The sequence below is a fragment of the Pyxicephalus adspersus genome, chromosome 7 (assembly GCF_032062135.1).
Source record: "Pyxicephalus adspersus chromosome 7, UCB_Pads_2.0, whole genome shotgun sequence".
Taxonomy (NCBI): domain Eukaryota; kingdom Metazoa; phylum Chordata; class Amphibia; order Anura; family Pyxicephalidae; genus Pyxicephalus; species Pyxicephalus adspersus.
In genome coordinates, this window is record NC_092864.1 from 43,496,032 (window position 1) to 43,502,034 (window position 6,003).

A 6,003-nucleotide genomic window follows, 5' to 3' on the forward strand; every position below is an offset into this window, starting at 1 on the left:
GAGTAAACACTGTACACGTCAAATTTTTGCACCAGACAAACAGTCCTGCCCATCTTGGGCAAAAATCTGACGTGTTCATAAAAAAAGAGTATATTTGCATGTTAGATTTATATAAAATGTGATTTCAGTGCGTAGTCTCCAGTGTCTTAAAATGTGTATTTTGCATAGGAGAAAAGTGCGATCACATGACCTTCAACAAGTCATGTTGGAAGCTTCCCCCTGCTAACAACACTTCTTCTTTTCCCATTTAATAGAAGAGAAGGGCTTTGCTTGTTTTAAAATCCAAAAGCAAATAAAGCAAAATGCAATGATGATGGTAAGCTATTTCATTTTTTACCAAATGGAGCCTATATTGCTTTGCCTAGTGGCTAATAATATTCCTTGTTTCATTTACATAGAGATTAAAGCTACGTGCATATGCTAGAAGAGTGTTGACCATGCCTGTTTGACCATGCTAAAATCTAGCATGTGTACAGCAGTCCCTCAAAATCGTTAACCTGGTGGATTGATAAATGATTAAGTGTGAACAACTGCTTTAGCTGGGTGGCGCTCGCCCATCCTCCCCTATCTAGTGAACAGAATGAGCTATAAGGTATGTAGGTATTATATGTATAAGGCACTCATTAGTTTATATGTTACTAGAAGTGATCACGAAAGATTGATTCCAGGGACAGGTATCTGTACAGGCTTAAAGCAGACCTATTATCTCATTTTAACATGATATGAAAGGGTAGCTATCACTATTATATAATAGAAACAACATTTTCTTTATTACTTTTTAAATATTACATTTTTGGGGAAGTCTCTTCTTCCTCCGTCTTTACAGTTGACCGTCATCATAAAGACTGATGGGGAAAACTGCAGCCAAAGATCGGGCTTGCATCATCAGTGGCTTTCTTACAATGCATGCACACTTTTTATTATCACATTTGCAGGAAGACACGTTACTCAATCTTGCGTCTGTAAAGAGAGTTTGGATGACAGGTAGAAGAACCAGGAAGATGGAACCAGGAAGTTCTCCTTTAAAATCTAGTTTGTATATTTAGAGTTGTAACAAAACATATGAAGAACGGGCCCACATCAGTGTCTAGGTACAATATGCCGGTAACTATAAAAACATAGAAATGACATAGAGCTATATTTATATAATAGGAAATCTAACATTCCCTCAAATATTCCTTGGTGGGAATCAATAACTGCTTTTGAAACACATGGATCTGAAAGCTTCCCACGAGGGAATGTTTAAAGGAATGTTTGATTTCCTGTTTTATAAATAGAACCCATAGATATACAGTGGCTGTGTATAAAGAATTACTGTGTACTTTGTAGTTGATAGGAAAACAATTTTCTATATTATGAGAAGTATTAAGAAATGGAAATAAGAGAGGCAGGAGGACCCCTTAATTGTCTTGGTTTCCTGACTCCAAACTACGGCCTGATAAAAGATGAAACCTAAGGTCCCATAAACATGTTCAATTGATCAACGTTCAACAAAAGACTGACTGAGTGCTGTACATACATAGTGAGGGGAGGATGGGAAAGACGGAGCGGCACCCTGCTGCGATCTCTCCCCTTGTAAGCTCTTTGGGGCAGGGTCCTCTCCTCCTGTATCACTGTCTGTACTAGTCTGTCATTTGATGTACATTTAATGTACAGCGCTGCGTAATATGTTGGCGCTATATAAATCCTGTTTATTAATAATAATAATAATAATAATAATAATTCACTTCTATTACGATCGTTCTTTTTCATTAGAATCTTTTGACAAATTTACAGTAAAGAAAGGCTGTTAGAATTCAAAATATTTTACATGTGGCTCGTTATTCCTTCTTTTTGTTTACCAAACATACAGGAATTACATAACACAAAAGAGTTTTACCTCCAGTAAGTTTCATGTTGCACAAAGTTTATTTATGAGGAACTGGTACCATGGGGTTTATATAAGTGCATAGAGTTGGGGGGTGGAGAAGTATAAAACCCCTTTCAGTGACATTTCTGCTGTTTGTTTCCTTTTAGGAGAGATCTCCAATTACTTACTGTTTGGGAAGACTCTACAAGAAGTAGGAAGAAAACTCCACAAAGTGATGGAATTTTCCTTGTAATAAGATGTCATTGGAATAGGCATCACCAATGGATAATTTACTGTCTACACTTTTGCATTCTCCATTACTTTGGAGTCTGTTTATAAAGCAGTGAATATGACATTTACTGAAACATTTTCTGGTGGAGAATTCATTAAAACACATGGACTTGGAAGATTCTCCAGCAGGCAGTGTCAGATATTCTGTTTTATAAATAAACCCCTTTGTCTCCATGTTCACTAGGACAAATAAAGAAAGTGAATCTGCCCAGGAGGAGCACATACAACAATATTGCATTACATTACTAGATTGTAAGCTCTTCGGGGCAGGGTCCTCTCCTCCTGTATCACTGTCTGTATTAGTCTGTCATTTGCAATCCCTATTTATTGTACAGAGCTGCGTAATATGTTGGCGCTATATAAATCCTGTTTAATAATAATAATAATAATAATAATAATAATAATTACAATTCTTTATAAATTATTTATGTGGATCAGGGAAAGTCTCATTCGGTACATTAGCTTTCATCATAAAAGCAGTTTTCTCTCCAGTCCCTTTCAGCTGGGTGTGCCACCCGGCACTTTTCAGTACCCACCCAACTGATTTTGGATGGTTACTGATAAGTTAATTGATAACCACTGTAAAAGGTTCGCTGGTACAACATGGCTAAGAAAAAAAAGGCTGTGCACTAACTCCACGCACTAACCATTCATTATTGTGACTTCTGTTTTTAATGCAAATTGCAGAGATGGTTTGGACCTGCGGTCGCCAACCAGGAAAATTTGGACATTTTATGTTTTAATAATAATAAAACCAAAATAATAATGTAATAAATTTTTATATTCTGAATGACAATTTTCGCCTTTTTATTGCACTAAATTCACAAACTGTACTAGAGACATAGAATTAAGCTAGGCGCTGCGTGACGTCAGTGTAGTGTTAAGTTATATGAGACAGCCTTTGCCGAGCCGTACACTTCAGTATTGTTTCCACCATTACAACAGTCACCCCGCTCCACAAATACCGATTCTCATCTGATTATTTTATTTGTTTATTTTTCAGATGCTCTTTTAGGTAAGTATGACCTTCACTGTGTATTTTCTTTAACTGTTATATTTAATGGCACCAAAAAGTTTGACTTTGATGACCATCATTTCTTGTTTGCTCTTAGATTGGAATGAAATAAACCCATAATAGGTGAGAAAAAGCAAACAATTTTTTTACATTTCTATAGTAATACCGAAGAGAATGCAACTAATATTAATAGTAACAATAGTAATACTTCACTTAACCGTGAGCTGATCAATGAATCAGTCTCCACAGTCCTTGTCAGGTACCATTAGGAAAATCATTAATTTACAAATGTATTTATCTTTTAAAAAAAAAATCATAATAATGGTCCGTGGGGTTTAAAACTATGAATATTGGACTGTATTTGTGCTGACCAAGACATAAGGATGTTGGAGATGGTTTTTGTACTGTAGTATTTGTAAAAGTCCCTTATAAATCTAAATAGTTAAAACTAGAAACTAAAGACTTCATTCTCAAGTTGCCTACTACATGTGGATACATAACACACCAGTAAAGAGTAGAATTAGAATTGTAGTTACCTGACCCCCATCTTTTGCCCATAGACCTAAGGCATGCAAGATGTCAATACCCTCCAGGTAAATTCCTAGGTGGGAAATCGTTAAAGGAGCGATTGCCATGGACTGGAATGTCTTCTTAGGAGACTTAAAGCAGAAAGATTTAGGGGACCTAGGACTTAAAGCAGAACTTTCAAGAAAAAAAAGGTGAAAAGCTGTAGATCAAGCCACAAACCAAGCACGCCGCCCCTTTAAATGCCACCAGTTTCTTTCTTTCAGGTGCTTCTTCTGAGCAGATGGGAGACCATGCGCAGCGCTGATCAAGCACTTTGTTTTTTTTTACATTAGAGGAAAGCCCCTGATGACAAATTCCTGATCTCAGACATGTGCCAAAGAAGCAGCCCAGAGCCCTCAGTTTTTACCACCATGCCGATGGAAAGGGGGGGGGGGCTCCTCTCCAAAACATTTTAAAAACTATTTAAAAAAAAGTAGGTGATTTAAAATGTGGTCCAGCTGGTGTAATAATTTCTATTCTAGTAGAAGTCCTTCACCTCTGCTAAACCAGTAGTCTCCGGGACTTATAAAAGAAAGTGTCTTTTTGTTGGCCCACAACCACCAGTTAGTTTCCATTTCCACAGTGCAAATAAAAGTGAAATAGGAATTCTGAACGATTGCTGTGAACAACTCTTTCTTGTTTCTTTCTCTACTGTACTTTTATTGCCCCTCATTGCAGTTTTTTCAAAGCTGACAACCCTGAGTAGTCATTTTCTTGTGATAACGATAAATAGTAGTAAGAATTGTATCTTCGTGTCTCTGCCTGGCAGGAAAGTCCATGGACCTTGATGGGCACAGTGCAATTTGTAAAATAGTGGGAGTACAGAAAGGAGGACAGAAATCACAAGGGGGAAGTGAAGGGGCAGGGTGCTGGGTGACATGGGGTAAAGTGGAAGAAATGTTGGGTGATGGGTGGGTGACATGTCTAGGGTTCTAGGGTAAGGAGTGACAGGGTGGGGGGAAATGAAATGGCTAGATGACAGTGGGGTAAAGTGGAAGGAAAGGGGGTAACATGCCTGGGGTGCTGTATGACGGGGCTTGATTTAGTACAAATGCTGGGTGATGGGTATGAAGTACAAGGGTTGACCAGTGACAGAGGGTAGGCACACTAATGATAGGGGTGCAGACCCAAGGTTGCCAAGTGACACGGATATGAAATCCCAGGCTTACCCAGCACCAGGTAGATGACGTTCTAGGGATGCTGGGTCCTTCATAGGCCCTACAGGTGCCGCAACGACCAAGAATGAATGGGAGCGCAGAGCCTCCTGTACCTACATCACGCAGAGGCTCTGGGTGCCCCTTCTGCAAATGCCCTGATCTCACGCAGAAGGAGCCCTTTCTTTACCCTCCTGGGCGGTTCATTTCTGTCTGGATTACAGTTTAATATACATTGTATGAGTATAATAAAGTTTGAAACTCAAAACCATGTCAAAATAATAAAGTAAAAAAAAAATAAATTTAATAAACTTTTACATGATTTTGTGTTTCAAACTTTATTATACTCATACTATTTTATTATACTGTAAAATATATTTTAATGAAAGACAATGTACCGCTATTAGAGAAATCCAGTGTATTACATTCAATAGTTATTTTGTTTTGAATGCAATACAAAAAAAATTTAAAATTCCTGTCACGCCCCTAGCGTCGACTGTACGCACCAATGTCACCGGGAACTCCCAGGGAACGCCTGCGCACTCGCCGGGGGACAGATCGAGGAAGAGGACACGGCCAGAGGATGGCAGGACAACAGGGGACGCCGATGGGGCCAGATAAGTGGTTTTTTTTTTGCTTTTATACCTAACCCCGGGTGTGACTCAGGGTCACCGCTTTCAGCTTGTTTTTTTTACCCAGAGTCACACTCGGGCTTACTGCTGGGGAGGTTAATGGATGAAAAGTTTGGCGATCTCATGCATGCTCAGTGGGACGGGGAATCTTTTTCCCTATCTACGTCACCCGATCCCGCGCCAGAGCAGTGCAAGATATGGTGACGCAGGAAGAAGAACCCAGAAAAAGAGAAAAGATGTCAGCGCCCAGCGCTTCCTCTGCGCCAGGCCGAAGACAAATACTGGGACAACACGGGACACAAAGAAGTCTCCGGACAGATCTGCAGGATAAAGGTGTGATGTTTTTGAGTTTAGTTATGTTGTAAAGGTGCTCAGGTCATGTGACTACAGGTATCAGATAGGTTTAACACTTTTTTAATGTCTTTGAAAGTAGTTTTAAGTCACGCCCTAAATCACGATAACCACACCCACTTTTGTCACACCCTGTCCCAGGCT